Genomic DNA, 21619 nt, shown 5'->3' on the forward strand with positions numbered 1-21619 from the left:
ACCCATTGGCAGCGAGCGGTCCCTTTAAATCCCCGGGGGATATTGAGTGGAGTTCTGCAGGGAGACGTAAATACCAAGAGCCATCCTTAAGCCGCCCTTTAGACCCCGATCCCAAACTAAACTAACGATCTCGCTGCCTGAAGAAAAAAAGGACGATGCAGCCTGTCGGTGTGTTTCACTTTCAGGACAGTGACAATTCTTTTTCTTTGCAATGTCTTTTGATGTTTGTTATTTTAAAAAGGATGTTCACGTGCTTGTCCTTGCAATGAAAGAGCCATTTCTCCTTAGTGATGTTAATGTTTCTTGAAGGAATGCGTTTTAAATCCAGTTTGCAGAATCGGGCGTATTTTCAGGAACCGGTTTGTGGGAAAGTCAGGAGTTTTTATTCGGGAGAGAGTTGAGGCTGTTGACACGATCTCGGCGTGACCTGTTCCCCCACTCTCAGTCGCTGCCCCACTGTGTCTACTGGCTCCGACGCTGCTCAGAAGATGCAACATTAACCTTTCTGAGCTGACTCCTTTAACCCCTTGGCGAAGTTAGTGCTTCGATCCGCTGCAAATATTCACAATCTGCACATCCCTCCCAAAACAAAATTCCACCAAGTGATATGTGGGTATTTCATCTCATGTTGTCAGTTTTTTTTCCCGTGGTTGAAGGGTCAGGCTTTGAAAATAAAACAGACCTTCTGATCTGAAAGAGAATGAAACTTCATGTGGTAAAAGATTGAAATGCTTGGGTTTGAACAATTTAATGAGAAAAAAAATCCTTTTGATCTAGGCCAGCAATTGTTGCCCATCCTCGAGAAATTGATAGAATGGACATGCTTGAACCGCTGCAGCCCATGTGGTAAATAATGATCCAAGTGACCTGAATATCAATTTTAAAAAAACACACACACATTTGTTTTTATTCCCAAATTGGACTGCATTGTTATTCTCGTCCTTGTGATGTTAATTATATTGAGCTGTTCAAAGCTACACTTCTTGCTACAAAGCCCTGAAGATCTCAAAGTGCAGTTTTACATTTCAGCCCCTCAGCGTTAAGAGTCAGATTTGCAGTTCGATCTCAGCCTACAGCTACTTCATCTGGTGCCTATCTAACATCTCCCTGCTCAGGATTTTGTTTGCCTTGGCTTTCCTTCTGCTTCCCCAGCTAATTGCCATTTTGATTCAAGGTCCTAAAGATTCAACTCCCTGCAGGGATGAAACTCTAAAGCCGAGGCTTTTGTTACACCCTGTCAACAATATTGACTGAGAGAGAGAGAGAGAGAGAGAGAGAGAGAAGGGATTCAGGTTCTCCCACTACAGCCCTGTTTTACCTGGTGTGCGAATTTGCATTAGTCTGTCACGAACACTTCTCTGTTTTATCCACTGGAGGCTACAAGACCAGCATTAATTTTTTGACAGTGCTGTAACTCACTGCACGCTGCAGTTGTGATGTTGTTTTGATGCGGGTCGAATGCCTTCCGTGTTGACTATTTGTGCCTTCATTGGGATTGTGATGGGAATGGGGTGTTTTGAGTACAGACTGACTCAATAGTCATTTCTGGGTTTGCATCCGGATTGCTAGGATAACGGACTCTGACTGCAGTCACCCAAGTGAGACACTGGGGCAGAATGAAGGCAATTTTAAGGCATGAGCTCAGAGAACAACCATCCCTAATTTGGCGCTGTCCTGAAAATCTCTCTTATTTAGCATATGGAAGACACAGACCTGGGATAAAGTCATTGACTGGTAGAGTTATTCAGCATGAAAACACACCATTCGGTCGAACTCGTCTACGCCGACCAGGTTCCTAAACTAAGCTAGTTTAATCTGCCCTCATCCCTTTAAACCTTTCCTTTCACGTACTTAACGTCTGTACCTGCACCCATCGCTTCTCGCTGGCAGTTCTTTTCAGACACTAAGCACTCTCTGTATATATAAAAAAGTTATGCCTCGCGTCCTTTTAAAATATTTCTTCTCTCACCTTAAAATTATGCCCCCTAGCTTTGAACTCCCTTACCTTAGGGAAAACAAAACTTTTGCTATTCACATTATCTATGCCCCTCATGATTTTATATACCTCTCTAAGGTCACCCCTCAAACTCCTGTGCTCCAGTGAAAAAAAGTCCCAGCCTATCCAAGCTATTTTAATTGTTTTGCCAAAACATAATAGCTCGTATTTATCCAAATTAAACTTCATCTGCCGCTCCTGTTAAGTGGATTGGCCGTGCTAAATTGCCCATCGTGTTCAGGGAGATGTAAATTAGGTGGTTTAGAGGGGGATGGGTTTGGGTGGGATGCTCTGAGGTTCAGTGTGGACTTGTTGGGCTGAAGGGCTTGTTTCCACATTGTAGGAATTCTGTGATTCCTCAACATATTGACCTTATTGAAAAAGATGTCTCTGTAACCTTAGTTAACCTTTTTCACTGTCCACTATACCACCACTTTTGATGTCATTTGCAAACTTATCGACAATGCTTCCTGTATTCTCATCCAAATCATTTATGTAAATGACAAACAAAAGTGGATCCAGTACTGATCCCTGTGGAACACCACCGGTCACAGGCTTCAAGTCCAAAAAACAACTCTCTACCAGCATCCTCTGTCTCCTGCAATAACACCAAATATGTACCCAACTGGGTTAAAGCATGTTGTATAAACTGAGATCTAACAAATTTCTGAAGGGAGGTATTCTTCACTTGTGAAGACTATGGCTTGCATTGTTATTTTCACGTTCCTCTTCACTGAGACCTTTACACAAAGACATTTGCATTAAACCAAAAAACAAACAAGTGAAATAAAGACAGAAAGTGCTGGAGCAACTCAGCATATCTGGCAACATTCATGGAGAGAGCAACAGGATTAATGTTTTAAGTCTGAAATGACTCTTCTTTAGAACTGGTCCAAAAATAATTGAAGTCAAAGTAAACACTATTTCTCATTCCACTGATGGTGCTAGATCTGTTCAGTTTGTCCAGCAGATTTTATTTCTGACGTCCAACACCAACAATATTTTGCTTTTGTTAAAGAATTATACATTATTGAACTATCAATGATGAAGATTACATATGTTGGAACAGAGCAATCTTTTTTAAATAAAAATACATTTATCATTGCTTGGATCAATTTTTAAGTGAAATCTTGCCATTCAAGAGTGATTTCAATTCAATTTCTAAATGCTAGTTTTCAATAATCTTTTACTGGACATTAAGAGTTGCTTTAAACTTTGAAGTTGTTCTTGATTGGTTTACTAGCCTAGTTTAAAAATAATCCAAATGTCAATCCCATACAAAATATTCTGTGTGTGATGGGATTAGGTCTCATATAGTGATGCTTGTGTAAGCTTAACACAGTTGCTTATTTTTAATATAGTGCAATAACAGCTTGCCTAGCTGTCTTAAAGCTAACCACTACATATAGTTGATGATACATACATAAAAGCTTTTCTATATGAATTATGCCCTTGATCTTGTATATCTATAGCATGGAAGATGCCAATAACCTAAGGATAAGGATTTTCTGTATGGCTAACCTGACTGTGTTCCCCATGAATTCTACCAAATTGATGATGGATTTGAGAAATTAGGCAATTACATTTTGTGAATCCTAGTTTAGATAATGATGCATTTGGCATTTGAGTTGTGAGAACTTACAGACTTCTATGAATATTTCATAATCTAGTCAATTAATGTACAAGCGTGGTCCGTACCTTAATCCAATCTAATGGCAAATGTATACATTTCATTAGTAGAAGTAGAATGAAGATTATCTGGAACTGAGTGGGAATAATTACAAGCATTAATGACAGATCTATCCTGCAAGACTCTATTAGTGGGTCAGACTGGGTGGTTAATCATCAGCAGTAGAGCAGACATGGTTCATTCAAGTATTGGATTACTGAGCCTCTCACAGATGTTTAACTCAGTGCTGAACATCCATCACCAGGCATGTTATCTTGGAGCCAGTTTTTATACATCTTACCTCTCCCCTCTCGAAAGATAATTACCAGTTGGCCATTAGGCAACTGATATTCATGAATTTGAGGCATCATTAGCTGTGCAGGAGTTACAAGAATGTCACGATTGGCATGATACACAGCACAAATGGCTATAATGTGAGTGCGTCGCCATCAATTAATTGATTGAAACCTACAACGGTCTCGAGTTTCAGTTTCCTTATCGGCTTCTAATAGAAGGACGCACACAGCAAAGTTTTGCTCTGTCAGTCACATTCAAGGTTAATATCGTTACCAGTTTCACAAATTCCTTGGTTCCCTAGTTCTCTCTCACATCTAGTGGCACAACAGGCAGAGAAAGCACACTCTTTATGTTTCCTGGAACAAATGGTCAGAGGCTATAGCCCAGGGGGTGCCAGTCTGTACGAAGCATGACTGATTAGTGGACTTTCCCACTCTTACAACTTCTCATAGGTGTATCGGAAGGCTTCATAGGTTGACTACCAAACTGTTTGGCTATATTATAGCACAACGTTTGCAGCCATCAAGTCCAATGGAGGGAATATGACCCTGGGCCTTCTGGCTCTGAAGCAGGGACACTATACATTGCACCACAAGTCCTCACTTCACTATGTACCAGCTGTTAAATATATACACCATTCTGTGGTGCTTTTCTGAAGAGTTCAGCTCTGCCATTGGGCTTTTGCATACCTAGTAATGGATTGGTGTAGGCCAAAACCTCTTCTCCTGGACTACACATGGTTCTAAGGAAGAACTGCCATTATTAAGAGCCATGCAGGAGAGCTATTTGGATGCACATCATTATGTGTCTTGAATTTAACCCTGTTGAGAATTTGTTTGAAATTGAAAGAAATGAAAAATACATTACCCTAGGTGTCACCCTGATGTTGATGTCCTTCAAAACATTCAGCATCTGGCATGAATCAACAGTTGGAAAAAAGATGCCTCTTTTAAAGATCCAAAGACTCACTCTCGATCTGTGCCAGAGCCCATTCATCACGTGTATGGTACAAGTCAGGAGAGTGTTGGAATACTCTCATTTAATTTGCTAAGTGCAGTTGCAATAAAATTCATAAGCTAAATATCACCCAGTACAAAGTCTTTTAAAAACTCTTTAATGTGGCGAGGATGTTACTAGTTAGACTAGTATTTGCTGTCTGTGCCTAATTGCTCTTGAGAAGTTGGTGGTAAGTTGCATTTCTAAACTGCCACTGTTCATCTGATTGTAGGTACGCCCCTGTGCTGATAGTAAGGTGTTTCCAGGCTTTTGTTTCAGTAACAATGAAGAAACAGTGACGTAATCCAAGTCAGGATGGTATATAGCCTCCTTGATCAATACCCCATCTATCAGCTCAAGCATTCCTCCACCACTGCTGCACAGAGTGTACACTCTAGAAGATAGCAGCAAGCCACCAAGGATCCTTCAATAGCACCTTTCAGACTGTGGCTACTACCATCTCGAAGGACAAAAAAAACAAGCTTAATGATATCCGTGAAGCCAGTGTCAATTACCATAAAAATCATTATGGTTCACTAATGTTCCTCAGTGAAGAAAACTTCTGCCATTCTTACCTGGCCTGGCCTACCTGTGACTCCAAATTCATAGCAATGCTGTTGAATCTTGAATAACCCTCTGAAATGGCCAAACAGGCCACCCTGTCATATCTAACTTCTAAAAAGTCTGATATCAAGTATAAAACTGGATATAGCATCCAGTATTGACCAAGGCATTGGAAATGACAATGGCACACTCCAGCCCTGTCAACCCTGCAAAGTCCTTCTTACTAGGCCTGGGAGCTTGAGCCAAAATTGAGAGAGCTCTCCCAAGCAACAATGGGATACGAATCTGTGAGAATGACAATGCCGCAGACACCACCCTCACTGTCCTTGGTTGTGGACTGGCCCACCAGCAGAACACACCCAGCAGAGATGGTGCCACAGTAGTATATGATTCAGAAGGAGTTGTCCTGGAGTCCTCAGCATTTGAGTTCAGAGCATACAAATCCTCATGGCATTGGGTCACTATGGGCAAGGAAATCTTCTGCTGATTAGGGAAGGAAACCGCCATCCTCGCCTGGTCTGGTCTACATGTGACTCCAGACCCACAGTAGTGTGGTTGATACTTAACTGTCCTCTGGGCAATTAAGGGTGGGCAATAAATGCTGGCCTATCTAGTGACGCCATCATCCCATGAATGAATAAAGATCAGCTGACTTGGTGGTCATGGTAGAGGGGGATAAGGTGAATTGTGCAACTATGGACTTTGATTGAATAAAAAATTCTTGTTGCTGATGTCACACAGTGCCTTATGGATGCCCAGGCTTGATGCACCTAAATGCATTCCTCATCAATTCCTCAGCTGATGCATCAACATCTCCCCAAGTTGAACGTCACAATAGGATCAAAGGTACCTTGGGACTCTGAATGGGGGATTCAATGTCCTCTATAAGGTTCTTGAGTAGATTTATAGCTTGGGTAGTGGAAGCGCGCCGCATTGGTTTGTTAGTTCACAGATGTTTCATTACTCTGCTGGGTGACATCATCAGTGCAGCCTCCGATGAAGAGCTAACACAGTGTGAAGCTGGATGAATGCAGCAGGCCAAGCAGCATCAGAGGAGCAGGAAAGCTAATGTTTTGGGCCATTTCTGAAGAAGAGTCTCGGCCCGAATCATCAGCTTTCCGGCTCCTCTGATGCTGCTTGGCCTGCTGTGTTCATCCAGCTTCACACTGTGTTATCTCAGATTCTCCAGCATCAGCAGTTCCTACTATCTCCAGTGAAGAGCTGTTGTGTTTTCATGCCTGTTATTTAACCTCTGGGGTCCGTTGGAGTTGATTACCTCATTTCTGGTTTTTCTTTGCAGTTGTGTGTATATAAGATCTAATTCTACATGCTTATTCATGGCCTTTTTGTTAGAGAACCAGGCCTCTAGAAATTCCTGTGTTTGTCTCTGTTTGCCCTGTCCTAGGGTCTGGTGATGTCCCAACCAAACTGGTGGTCCTCTTTGTGTGTGGACACGAGTGAGTACTGGTCGTGTCTTTTTGTTGCTAGTTGGTGTTCATGTATTCTCGTGGCCAGTTTCCTTCCTGTCTGTCTATTGTAATGTTTGTCATAGTCCTTGCATGGAATCTTGTATATTACATTGGTTCTGTCCATTGTGGGTGACCAATCTTTGGTTCTTGTTAGTTGTTGGTGTAGGGTTGATGTAGGTTTGTGTGTTTCTCTGATGCCTAGTGGCTATAGGAGTCTTGCGGTCAGTTCAGATATGGTCTTGTTGTATGATAATTTGACAAGTGTGTCAGGAAGTACCATATCTTCCTGTTGTTGTTTGTGTGACAGGCATCATCTGACCCAGCTGTTTAGGTATCCGTTGTCTCTAAATACTTTGTGGAGGTATTCTTCTTCATTTTGGTGTAGCTCTGGGTTGCTGCAGTGTGTTGTGGCCTCCATCAAGAATGGTTTGCTGGCACTACTACTGACTAGGTTGACCAACTCCTAAAGGACATAAATACTAGACTGGGTCTGGAGCAGGTGGTGAGAAAACCAACAAGAGAGAAGAATATACTCATCAGTTATCCTGTAGCAGATGTATCTGTCTCCGGCAGTAAAGTATTAGTGACCACTGAATAGTGCTTGTGGAGACAAAATCCTGTCTTCAATTGAGGATACCATCTGTTATCTTATGTGACACTATCTCTTGCTAAATGAAATAGCTTTCAAATATATCTGGGCATCCATAAGGCACTGTGTGACATCAGCAACAAGAAATTTTTATTCAATCAAAGTCCATAGTTGCACAACTCACCTTATCCCTCTCTACCATGACCACCAAGTCAACAGATCTTTATTCATTTATGGGATGATGGCGTCACTAGATAGGCCAGCATTTATTGCCCACCCTAATTGCCCAGAGAGCAGTCAAGCATCAATCGCACTACTGTGGGTCTGGAGTCACATGTAGACCAGATCAGGTGAGGATGGCAGTTTCCTTCCCTAAAGGACATTAGTGAACCAGGTGAGTTCTTCCGACAATCAACAATGGATTCATGGTCATCATTAGACTTTTAGTTCCAGACATTTATTGAATTCAAATTCCACCATGTGCCATGGCAGGGTTCGAACCTGTGTCCCCAGAACATTATCTGACTCTCTGGATTAACAGTCCAGCAATAATACCACTGGGTCATCACCTCCCCCATGAACCCCAGCTCAATGGAGAGTACAGGAGGGCATGCCAGGAGCAGTACCAGGCATACCTGAAAATGAGGTGTCAATCTGCTGAACCTACAACACCAGAATGCTTGCATGGCAAGCAGTTAAGCAGCATGCGATTGAGAGAAAATTAGGTGATCCCATATCCGACGGACCAAATTAACCTCTGAAGCCTTTCCACACCAATTGTGAATGATGATGGACAATTAAACAATAATTGGAGGAGGAGGAGGCTCCACAGATACCCTATCCTCAACAGTCCAGCAAATAGTAAGGCTGAAGCATTTCTAAGCATCTATAGCCAGAATTGCTGAGTGGACAATCAATCTATTCTCCTCCTGAGGTCCCTAACATCACAGATGCCAGTCTTCAGCCAATTTAATTCATTCCATGTGATATCAAGAAATAGCTGACGGCATTACTGCAAAGACTAAGGTCCTGACAATATTCTAGCAATAATACTGACAATACATGCTCCAGAAATAGCCGCACTCCTAATCAACCTGCTTAGTACAGCTGTATTACCGGCAATACTATCATGTTGAAAATTATTCAGGTGTGTCTTGCCCACAAAAAAAACCAAGTCAAATCCAACTTGGCAAATTGCTTCCTCATCAGTGTACTCTCAATTATCAGCACAGTGATGGAAACGGTATCAAATCTCACCTGCTCAGCAATAACCTGCTCACTGATGCTCAGCTTTGTTCCATCAGGCCCATTTAGCTCCTGACCTCATTACAGCCATGGTTCAAAACATGGACAGAAGAGCTAACTCAAGAGGGGTAGTGATGGGTGATAGCCATCAACAACAACGTTACATTTCACTGAGTGTAACATCAAAGAGCTCTAACAAAACTACAGTCAATGGGAGTCAGGGGGTAAACTGGTTGGATTCAAACTTAGTACAAAGGAAGTTTGTTGTGATTGTTGAGGTCAGTCATTACAGTTCCAGGACATCTCTGTAGGAGTTCGTCAGGGTAGTGACCTTGGCCCCACCATCGCCAATTCCTTTATGAAAGACCATAAGGTCAGAAGTTGGGATGTTTGCTGATGATTACATAGTGCTCAGTACCATTTGCTCAATTACTGAAGTGGTCTGCATTATAATGCAGCACGAGCTGGACAATATCCAGATTTGGGCTGAGAAGTGGTCATTAACATTTACACCAAAAAAGTGCCAAGCAATGAACACCTCCAATAAAAGAGAATCTAACCATCACCTCTTGACATTTAATGACATTACCATTGCTGAAACCCCCTCTTTCAACATCCTGGGAGTTACCATGGACCAGAAACTGATCTGGACTAGTCTTATAAATACTATGGCTACAAGACCAAGTTAGAGGCTAGGAATTCTGCAGCAGGTAGCTCATCTCTTGACCCCTCAAAATCTGGTCTACCATCAAAATGAGATAAGTCAGGAATGATAGAAGACTCCCTACTTACCTGGATGAGTGCAATTACAGCTGCACTCAAAAAATTTAACACCACCCAGGACAAAACAGTTCATTTGATTGGCACCTCATAAAACACTTTGTCATTTAATTGCTTCACCACTGACACACAATTGCAGCAGTGTGTGCCAACTACAAGATGCACTGCAACTTATTCACCAAAGCTCCTTGGACTGCACTTTACAAACCTGTAACTCTAGTATCCACGAGGACAAGAGTAGTAGACACATGGGAACTCCATTCCTTGTAAGTATCCCTCCAAGCTGCACACCATCGTGACTTGGAAATGCATCAGAAACCCTTCACTTTTGCTAATCTAAAATCCCAGAATTCTTTTCCTTCCAGAGCTGTAAATTTGTAGATAGACTCAGAGCCTTACCACCTTTTCAAAGATGATTATTGATGGGCAACAAAAGCAATGACACTCATATCCTATGAACAAATGAAACAAAACCCAATGGCACATTTTGGAGAACAAAATTGAGGTGTTGAATAGTCTACTCCCTTTCCAAAATCCTCATGTGACTAAAATGCAGCTTGGTTTTATATTTTTCTGATCTCTACGTATCTGATATAGTGTGCAAAAAACTTAACTACATATGTCTGGCACTACTTATGTCTTTAAGATCCATAATTAGCATTTGTGCTGACTAAATTCACTTTTTATTAAATGGAGTGGACAACTGCATTTTGCAGAAATAAAATTGTCTCAAATGGAATCCCACTGACTGTGTCAGAGTGGTAGCTGGAATGTCATTTCATTCTCTCTAGTTCTGTTAGACTGGTCTATTTGTATTCTTTCTCCCTAGTCTCCCACGCAGAACAACATTCCTGTATTTGGTGAGAAAACCGCACTAAGCTTGCTGCCTTAATGATAACAGAGTGAATGGATGAGCAAAGGAAATTGACACAGGGGAAAAGAGCATCTGAAGCATTATAGCTAGACACATGATACCACCCCACAGCCATGAAATCCCATTTTAGAAGACGCTGAAACATTAGGGCTATTTGGGAAAGGAATTCTGGAAAATTCTGCTCTGAACCATCTCTTCCAGTTCTCCCAGCATTACTACAAAACCAAGATAATAAAATGTGAGGCTGGATGAACACAGCGGGCCCAGCAGCATCTGTGCTCCTGAGACGCTGCTTGTTCATTCAGCCTCACATTTTATTATCTTGGATTCTCCAGCATCTGCAGTTCCCATTATCACCATTACTACAAAACCACTTTGCTTCTGGAAAATGTGGCCTCTGTCCCAGTTAAAATCCAGTCCAACTCCCTCCTGAGCTGAGGTGGCACAGTGGCTCAGTTGTTAGCAGCGTGAGGGACATGGGTTTGATTCCATCTTTGGGTGACTGTCTGTGTGGAGTTTGCACATTCTACCCGTGTCTGCTTGGGTCCCCTCTGAGTGCTCCAGTTTCCTCCCACATTCCAAAGGTAGGCAGGTTAGGTAGATTCGCCATGCTACATTGTCTATAGGGTCCAGGGATGGGCAGGCTAGATGGATTAGCCATAGGAAATGGAGGGTTACAGGGATTGGATGTGTCTGGGTGTGGCGCTGGTCGGAGGGTTGGTGTGGACTTGACAGGCCAAATGGTCTGTTTCCACACTGTCGGGATTCTATGAATGCAGTGAGTCAGCACCCACTTCACCAGCTGGCAATGTATTCTAAAGTCTCCCAATGCAAAGAGCTCTCTATCCTTGAATCCACTGTTGCATATTTTGATTGCAAATCCCTACATCCTCCAGAATCTGTCAAACTGAGAAGTGTTGAACAAGTTAATCTCCTGCCATCCTTTTCAAAAATTAAATGAGTATGTAGCGTCAGATTATCTACGTTAAAATTGCCTTTGTTTTCTTTCATCCATTGCAGATTTTTGACCATTTTCTTTGCTAATGCAGAGCCTGGCTGAAGAGATTGTGTGCAGCATTGGCCTGGTAGGTGAACACAAGAGTTAATGCTAACACTGGTACAGCAGAGGGGGCTCTTTTCAGGTTGGAGCCAGGACATGTTGCTGGGACAAAGTGATTCTGTGCTCTGGAAACGTTAGATACAGACACTGAGCACCTGATATTAGAAATGCTGCATTTTTGATTTTGTTTTGTAAATAAAAATAGCATTCTGACATTGAGATTCATTTTAACTTGTTTACCACTCTTAGATAGAATTAAAATTAGAATTTGAATTAGATTTATTGTCACACATACTCACACAGGTGCAGTTAAAAGTTTACAGCACTATCTTTGGTACAGAAGCACTTAGGCACACATACTTAGGAATAATTTAGAAAAATAAAGAAATAAAAAGTCCAGCATTACTGATCTTCATGCCATGTAAGGTACAAAAGGTATTTAGGTATAAAATTGCAGGAATAAATTAGAAGAAAAAGGGAATAAAAAGTTCAGAATTACAGTCCTTCCATGCAGGGAAGACAGAGTAGATGAGTCTGTGCTGGCCTCCTGTTAGCACTGGTCCTCGCCTCCAGTTAGCCGTGGGCCTTGTCTTGAGTTAGTACTGGGCCTCGCCTCGAGTTAGTGCTGGACCTTGTCTTGAGTTAGTACTGGGCCTCGCCTCGAGTTAGTGCTGGACCTTGTCTTGAGTTAGCAGTGGGCCTCACCTCGAGTTAGTGCTGGACCTTGTCTTGAGTTAGTACTGGGCCTCGCTTCAAGTTAGTGCTGGGCCTTGTCTTGAGTTAGCAGTGGGACTCACCTCGAGTTAGTCCTGGGCCTTGTCTTGAGCTAGCACTGGGCTTTGTCTCGGTTCGTGCTTGGCCTTGCCTCCAGTTAGTGCTGGGCCTCGTCTCAAGTTAGCAGTGGGACCTGCCTCAAGCCAGCACTGGGCCCTGCTTTGAACCAGCACTGGGCCTAGCATCAAACCAGCACTGAGCCCTGTGTTGAGCCAGCACTGGGCCCTGCATCAAGTCAGGACTGGGCCCTGCATTGAACCAGCACTGGGCGCTGCCTCGAGCCAACACTGGGCCTTGCCTCGATCCAGCACTGGGTCTTGCCTCAACTCAGTGCCTCGCCTCACCTCGAGTCCGCACTTACCTTGAGGCTCTTGTGACCGGGAGTCTGTGATGGTTTCACCTGAGGTTGGAAGTCCTCATTAAAAAAATTGTTTAAAAAGGTAAAATCATATTCACAGTGCTTCACAAAGGAATTATTACTGGTTTCTCAACTGTGGACGTAAGGCTAACATAAATTGTGCTTTGAAACAGGTAATCCTTTCTAGCCATTATCCAAATGTTTGGAGATTGGCTAAAGTTCTCTCATTATACATTGAATTGACTACCCAGAACATGATTAGTTAGAAGTGGCACTCAAACAAACTCACTCAGTTGAATGCAGCAGCCAAGTTGCTCTCCCTGCCTTAAGTAAAGGGCGACATCTTCATCCATTTATCTTCCCAAATGAAACTCATGAAAATGAGAAGTCTCAAAATATTTTATTTAGTTTTAGTTTCCAAGCTTGCCTGAAGCCTTTGAATTGGTAGCAATGTTGAAGGGAGTTTCTTTGCCTGTAACATCATGTGAACTTTATTGCTGGTACAGTCTTGGGGTTAAGCTTGAGTTATGTCCCTTATAAACAAGGGAATGACAGAGATTCATGATGGACCCATACTTTCCTGTTCTTTGCAAGTCCTTTAGCTTGTGTAGAATCAAGAGGATTAGTTCAGTGCTGTAATAGTTTTGCTGTTAGATTATCTTTGTGGCCATCTCAATTGCAAGAGTTATTGGAGTTGTAAGACCTACTCCTCAATGAGTGAATTTTCTTCCAAAATACTGATATTGGGGTAGGACATAATGGGGGTCTTGAAGTTCTGCATTTGAGAGCATTTGTTGAGCTGTTTCAGGTGAAACTTTGGTGTGTGTGGCCACATTTTGTCACAGCCTAACTTATTGAATCAGATCTGAAAGAAGTTACAGAAACAGCTGGAGAAACACAGCATCTGTGGAGAGAAAGCAGAGCTAATGTTTCGAGTCCAACTGAGTTTCTGCAGCAATTTCTGTTGTTCTTTCAGATCTTCAGCATCTGCAGTTCTTCACTTTCTCTGCTAAAGTTAGGTTCCCCAGGTACTCAGTGGATTTGTGACTCTGGACTTCTGTAATTGTTGCTTCATGTTTATTCTTGACCATTTGTTCAATCATTAATGATTTTGATGAAGGCAGTTGGGTGGTGCCTTCCATGGCTCAATTGGTACCATTTTGCCTGTGATTGAAGGACTGTGGCTCAAGTTCTTCTCCAGAGTCCAGAAGCACAAAGTCATCTTAGTGAAGTACCAAAGGAGTGCGACATTGTCAGCGTGTTACTCTGTCCTGCAAATGGGACACAAAATTAAGAGCCCATTTCTCCCTCTCGTGTATGCATAAGCATCCACAGCACAATTTTGAAAATGAGTTAAAGAATTCTCCCTGGTATTTGGTTAATATTTAATCCCTCATTGTGGCTCGGGTTATCTACATCATTACTGTTTGAAGGGATGCTATATGGTCAGATTAGGGCAACATGGTCACTCAGTGGTTAGCACTGCTGCCTCACGGTGCCAGGGATCCGAGTTCGAGCCCATCCTTGGGTGACTGACTGTGTGAAGTTTGCATGGTCTCCTTGTGTCCGTGTGGGCTTGGTCTGGGTGCTCTGGTTTCCTCCTATTGTCCAAAACTGCGCAGATTACGTGGACTGGCCATGCTAAATTGCTCATAGAGTCCAGGGATGTGCAGGCTGGGTGGGTTAGTAGTGGGAAATGCAATGCTACATGGTTAGGGTAGGGCAGTGTGTCTTTGTGGGAAGCACTTCAGAGGGTTGGTGTGGACTTGATGGGCTGAATGGCCTGCTTCTGCATTGTCTGGATTCTATGATTCTTGTTAGTGTGTTTCATAACAGCTGCATCTCAAAATGTACTTCATTGTCTTTGGACACGGTGATGTTGTGGAGGCCATTATAAATATAAGGCTGGTCATTGTAAGGACCATTGGAATCTTGAAGGGACATCATCCGGTCCATGCAGTATAAGAGGGAACCTCCAGATTACCGCTGCTTACATCATGCAGAATTGTATCCTGCTGTGTTCTGCGTACCGCTATTGTACGAGTCCTGCAAGCTCTGTAACAGCAACGCATTGCCTCCAACTGGAAAAGGGCAGATAATAAGACATTTGAAAGTTCTGTGTTTATAAATGATCAACTAAGCTCTGCAGAAATTCATTCATCCAGCATGAATTGGGTGTCACAGCTTCCTACTTCTGTAGGTTAATCACAATGAATTTAATCATGAATAGCTGATGGTGCTTAGATTATGCATTTTTATAGCACCTTTAACAGTGTAAAACATTCCAAGGTTTGGTTATAAACCAAATATTAGGATAGTTGATCAAAATTTCAATCAAAGCTGTAAGGTTGGATCTTATAAGGCCCTGAACGATGTGGGCTATTCTGAGACATCCAAGAGAATTGGATGAGAAACTATGATCAAAAAGTTGCATTTTGAACAGAGTTCTAGGCATTGGGTTGAGAATTATTGCTCGTTATAAACCCCATTAGCACTGAATCTTGCCAGGTTACACTGCAGTTTCTGAATGCATAGCTGGCCTAATAGAAACCAGACCCAGAGAATTTCTGATATGAAAATGAGGGTGGGTATTTGGTGACTTGAACTCCCTGTTTGATCTTCTGGACTTCCATCTTGGATACCCACTGTCATTGTCTCAGGACACACTCCACAGGACAGCGGCCACATACATCCACTGTTCACTGATATTGGTATCTGACAAATGCCAGCCTCTCCACACTGTCATGGCACATCTCCACCAACAACATACTTCTGCACTTTAGTGCTGCACTTCGAAGCACATTGGCACTTCTCTTTGCAATGCTGATGTAAGGGCACATTGGTCACGGAGGCAGGCAGCCAGCATTTGCTTACTGTACTTTGACACAGATACCCACAGTGCCTTTGTCTTTTAGTGGAGACACAATGCTAGGCAGCTTTCCTGATTGTCAGAAATAGCCCATCAAACGGTGGGTAGCACCATGCTATCTTGGAACCACATCTGCACCATGTGCCAACAGCAAACATGGCTGATACATGCAAGCAGTTGTCCACAAAGTAGGGCACAAATTTCCTCTTCCCTGCCAAGTCCGGGTATTGTGGACAAGATCAAACCTGCTCAAAATATTGAGAAGATGGTCGAAATCCTAACTTTTTCTTATTTTCAAGGCAAATGAAGGTATGGCATTCCAGATGCAATTTGATTGGTCAAACTATCAGAAAAAACACACTTTATTCCTTTGGTAGAGTTAAACCCAACAAAAGAAGCTATTGGAATAACTTTATTGGAAAACTTTAAAGAATAATAGATACTGTAACTGTTACTAATTAATGGTTCCAATCTGGTAACATTCCATAAACACACCCTTTGCAAAAGGCAAATTCAGAAAACAGATTGCCTCATGTGCAATCTTATCAGCAAGAAAGAGATATATCCTGCATCTCTCCAGACACAGAGAGAGAGAGAGAGAGAGAGAGAGAGAGAGAGAGAGAGAGAGAGAGAGAGAGAGAGAGAGAGAGAGAGAGAGAGAGAGAGCAGTTCAGCCCCATTAACTAATTAAAACAAAACCAGCAAAGCCCTATGCTTGTGTTTGTGCTTCTTTTCTTCCAATTAAAAAAAAATCAAGGCATCACAAGTTATTTATCTTCTCATAGATCGCTTGGTGCCTGTCTCCTAGCCTCTTTCTAAAATAAACCAGGAGAAAACACACCTCTTAAAGCCACAGTATCATCACACAGAGCAAATGGTATGAGCTTTACAGATCCCTCTGGACTGACAGTGTTAGTTTGGGTGTGCAATGGCCTTTTTAAGATTGTGATGCTGCCAGGGTCACAGGTCTACTCTGGGATTTCCCAGCAAAGGTAAATATGCCCGGCTACAGACAGTGGGAGAATCAGGTTGGTATTAGGCAAGAGGGATGCCATAGGGTCAGGGAAGGTGGTTGACAAGTAAAGTTTGAGGTTATAGAATGAGCGAACTGACCAGCAGTGGATATGTGTAGGCAATTTCCTTGCTGAAAGGAAAATGTTACAATAGTGAATGAAAATCTTGGTAAAACTCAATGCAAATGACACTTAGCCAAAGGACAGCAAGATGCAGTCCATTGGCTCTAAAGATCATTTTAAACGCAGAAGAAAGTAGAGAGGCTGAGAGGTTTTTTGAGAGAATTCCAGAGGTTTTTATTTTAATCTAAGACAGAATAAAAATACAGCCACCAAACATGGCACACAAAAAGTGACAATGCACATGAGATGGCAAGTAAGCCAGCATAGTGATCATAGAGGTTTGTAGGACTGGGAAAAGCTGCAAAGATAGGGCGGAGTGAGGCCATAAAAGGAATTATAAACAAAGGTGATATTTTTGTAAAATCAAAGTGTTGCTGGTTCATTAACCTTGGATGATCTTTGACTAAGTTAGGTGCACTTTGGCAAGCAGTGGATATATGTAGGCAATTTCCTTGCTGAAAGGAAAATGTTACAATAGTGATCAATATGGGCTATCACATTTTAACTTCCATCTTCTGATTGTATACCCAAGGGTTTCATGGGCTATTTTGTTTAGAAAGAAGAAACGTGGAGCAAAAATGGCTGCTGTAGTCATCTGAGCACAAATTGAGACAAGCTTTGTGAGAGCCATGAGGAATATATTTCCTTCCTTGTTTAAAATGATCTTTAGACCCTATGGACTGCATCTTACTATCTTTTGGCTAAGTGTCGTTTGCAATGAGTTTCGTAGAGATTTTCACTCCACCTAGTGAGTTTTTTCATTCTATAACCTTAAACCTCATTATCCACCTATCCTGACTCTGTCAGCATTGAAATGATAATTTCTATTTAGTAAATCCCTTGTTTAACTTCATATCTGTACTGTAATTTCACATACTGGGGAAATGAAAAGGTTGCCTGAAGTTAGCCAGCTTGGAAAGACGATGAAACTAGATTCAGGAATACACACTGAACTTTATTTCAATAGCTGCTTTTGAACAGCAGGAAGGAAAAAATGGATTTGTTGTCAAGAATTGAAAGACTCTCTCTCCCTGTCTGTTTCTTTCTTAATTTCAGAAAACAGCCTGGGTGAAAAAAGATAAAAAACGGGAAGCAATCATTCACCAAGAATTCAGAGATATCGACTATTTCGCCACTGAGGTCTCAGGCTATAACACATGAAGCATTCTAAAGAATTTCAAACTGCATAACCTCTATTCTCCCTCTTTGCACCAGACCCTCACCCTTGAAACTTATTACCTGTATTTGGTATCACATTTTTATTATTTTTTTTCTTGTGTTTAGTAGGTAATGAAAATCCTCTTCATACCAGTCTCTCGCTTAAACCTATTGCTTGTGTTTGGGTGTTTGATGTCACATTTTGATAATTTATTCTTTTGGTTAGTAAGTAATAAAATCACTCTTTCTTTTGCTCAGGAAGGCCTTGGTAATTGGCTATTTTGTTTTCTATCTGACTACATTTTAATTGAAATGTGATGCATGCTAAAATGAAAATAAATATTTGTTGCAACTATCTGAGAGAGGGGTAAAAAGAAGGAACCAATTTTTCCTTCTCACCTTGCCTAATAGAAATAAATTTTAAGATATGAAATTCTTGAGATGGCTTAATTCTAGTTGAATATTCTAAACTCAATCCAAGTGGTCATTTAAAATTAAGGCTCTTGCTTGCTCTACATTAAATATATTGTATAACATGGAATGCATGCTGCAATTGCAGATCTTTGTGAAGTATTGCATGCCTAAAATGTTATAATGGAAAGTGTTGTAATTATCCAGAATGTATTGGGTGTATGTACCACCAGGAGCAAGATGCAGAATAGAATTATAAATTGTATTCCTTCAGCACATATAATGTCTAGTGTGATTTACAATTAAATAAGTGTCATAATTATATTTGCTTTTTGAAACATTTTGGCAACGGTGCCATAAAGTAAATTAGCTTTTGTGGTTATTTAGGAATATTATTGTGCTAACAGATGTATCCCAGATGGATGGCAAATTGTGCCAGTTTTATATAGCGCAATACTTTAAATGAAGTTTTGCTTACTACAGTGGGTTAGTCAAGTCATTACAGATACCAGCAATGGCTGTAAATATAAAGTGACTGAACGCGAGGCAGACTAAATGGCATATTAATAAATATTGGGCATTTTCTTACTTTACCAATTGATTTTTTTCTCACTTTAGATCAGGAATGAACTAAAGAGAGTTAACCAGGGTCTCTGCTTTGTAGCCTCTGTTTTCAATGAGAAAAAAGTGCTTCTTAATTAAAGTTTTGGTAAACTTCTCTTTGGGAATTATCCAGGGTGCCTTTTGTTTGGTGCTTTGATTTTATTCACAGCTTTATGTACATGACCTCCATGAGACCAGTATGTTGACCTTGCCTATTTTTGTTTTCTTGTCTGCACTGCTTTTACACAATGCTGCTACTGTGATAAGAAGACAGCTAACAGCAGGAGATAGCAACAAGCTGGGCTGCTTGGGTCAGTATCCTATTTACTGCTCTCGCCCCTTCACTTTGGTTGAAAACTCCATTCACATAATATACATGTCTTAGCTTTAAACCAGCATCGAAAGCTACCAAACCCTTGATACTTTGACATTGTTACTGGAGAACTGCAGAATAAATCAAAGATAGCTAATATTTCTTACTCTATTTTATTGGAGAGCAGCTGGAAAGCAAAGTCATTAAGCTGTATTCCTTTGATTCTTTTATGCGACTGAGATGATGAAATAATAAGTGGGTAGAGAAGGAATTCAAATTAGCTCTGGGTCACATAATTCCTCCATTCTGTATATGGTTAATCAACAGCATCTCTAAGGTCCATTAAATAAAGAGCTATACAATTTCTGTTCATAAAGAATATTGTTGGCATAGGGGAAACACTTTGCCAGTCGAGTAGGGAATACACAGTCTTCAAAACAGCAGAGCTCACAGCTCAGCTTGTTGGGCCTCCTCTATTCAGCCTTGATGCTCTCCCACGCTGTGAGTTTTATAAGTCTAAAGCTTGTGTTAAATATGAAAATACATCTTACTTTCCCCATGCAAATGTTTTAAAGCGCTGTCTCCTGTTTAGACACCTTTGTGTTATTTAAAGGAGAAAATGACTTTGTTGCATTATAAAAGTAAATAGAGCAGATGGAGGCTATTCGACTGCTCATATCTATGCTGGCTGTTTGTTTAAAAAAAGCTCTCCAGCTAATTCTTTGCTCCTTCCCCATAGCTCTCTCAGGGTTTTGCTTTTGAAGTATATCTCCAATCTACATATCATCTTTTGCAACCTCATGGTTGATGCTATTGGGTCAAAATCGTGGAATTCTCTCTCTAACAGCATTCTGGGTCTACTTACAGCAGCACATGGACTGCAGTAGTTCAAGAAAACAGCTCACCACCATCTCCTCATGGGCGACTAGGGACAGGCAATAAATGCTGGTTGAGCCAGTGATGTCCAAGTCTCAGGTGTGAATAATGAAAAAATCGTCACCCTGAAACATTTTATAGCCAATAACGTACATTTAAAGTTTGGAATAGGAAACATAGTAGCACTTCTCCCCACAGCAAGATCCTGCAGACAACAATGTAATAATGATCAGATAATAGGGTTTTTAATGAAATGCTGGTTGAAACATAATTATTGGCCAGTTTGCTTGGAAAAGCTCCCTTGTTCGACTTGGAAATAATGCCACTTGAGAGGAACTGAGGAGTTATTTTAATGTTTCTCATGAAAGATGAAAATGTTATATTGTCATGTTTCATTTCAATTAATAAGTTAATGCAGTTTGGTTTTGGGCAATTAGTACCTTGCTCTTTGAAATCTTTTGGTTGACAACATCACTTTCTGCAAACTGATGTTCAGCTAGCTGCTTTTACTGAAGTAAAATTATAGTTCTGGCAAAGAACTTAAAAATCACACATTTAAAATCATTGCAACTGTTCAGTTGATTTGTTTATTGAGAAGCCAAGGCCTAAAGTATAGAGAATGGCAAAGCTTAAAAGGAAAAGGAACTAAAATGAGTGAAATCAATAAGTTTAGGTGACTTCAAACTTCATTTTTAAAAAGTAGATTTTAAATGGAAGGCACATTTGAGGAAAGTGAAGACTCTTACATTTGGAGGCAGTGAAAAGACACCATCAAGAGAAACTGTTGACCTGACCTTAACATATAATATTGATGATGAAGAGACAGAAAGTAGTGTTGAGATAGGAAAGCTAGTTTCCAGAGATAAGAGAGCTTTGTCTGGTGAGCTTTCTCTTGACTTTTCTACCCTTCCTGGCCACACTTCTGATGTTATCTTATTTTGTCTACAAAATCATGAGGGGTATAGACAGGATGGATAGCAAGAAGCTTTTTCCCAGAGTGGGGGACTCAATTCCTAGGGATCATGAGTTCAAAGTGAGAGGAGGAAAGTTTAAGGGTGATATGCGTGGAAAGTTCTTTACACAGAGGGTGATGGGTGCCTGGAGCACGTTGCCAGCGGAGGTAGTAGATGCAGACACGTTAGCATCTTTTAAGATATATTTGGACAGGCACATGGATGGGCAGGGAGCAAATGGACACAGACCGTTAGAAAAAAGATGACAGGTAAGACAGAGGATCTTGATTGGCACAGGCTTGGAGGGCCGAAGGGCCTGTTCCTGTGCTGTAGGTTTCTTTGTTCTTTTGTTCTTTGTTATATCAGTTTAATGTCCTTTGGGGTAGGAAATTTGTCATCCTTCCTACATGTGAGTCAGACTCACAGCAATATGATTTATTCTCAACTACCCTCTGAAATGGCCAAGCCAATCACTCAGATATATCATAACTGATAGACAGCAGTGGTCCAAGAAAGCAACTAATCTCTAATAATTCTCTCTAATAATTAGAGATGCGCACCAAATAGCATTCCTCAGCAGCATTGCACACAATCCAAGAAAGAATAAAACAAATCACAGATAAGAACAA

The 21619-nt window shown here is 41.2% G+C and overlaps 1 long non-coding RNA gene across 1 annotated transcript; it reads left to right on the forward strand.

Moving 5' to 3' along the window:
- The first annotated feature begins 18 nt into the window (after window positions 1–18).
- Window positions 19–18963, forward strand: LOC125467633 (uncharacterized). Its single transcript, XR_007250669.1, has 3 exons — window positions 19–168; window positions 11500–11564; window positions 17733–18963. It is a non-coding gene; the product is annotated as an uncharacterized LOC125467633 (long non-coding RNA).
- Window positions 18964–21619: the final 2656 nt, after the last annotated feature.

Source organism: Stegostoma tigrinum, chromosome 37 (genome assembly GCF_030684315.1).
Source record: "Stegostoma tigrinum isolate sSteTig4 chromosome 37, sSteTig4.hap1, whole genome shotgun sequence".
In the NCBI taxonomy this organism is placed as follows: Eukaryota; Metazoa; Chordata; class Chondrichthyes; order Orectolobiformes; family Stegostomatidae; genus Stegostoma; species Stegostoma tigrinum.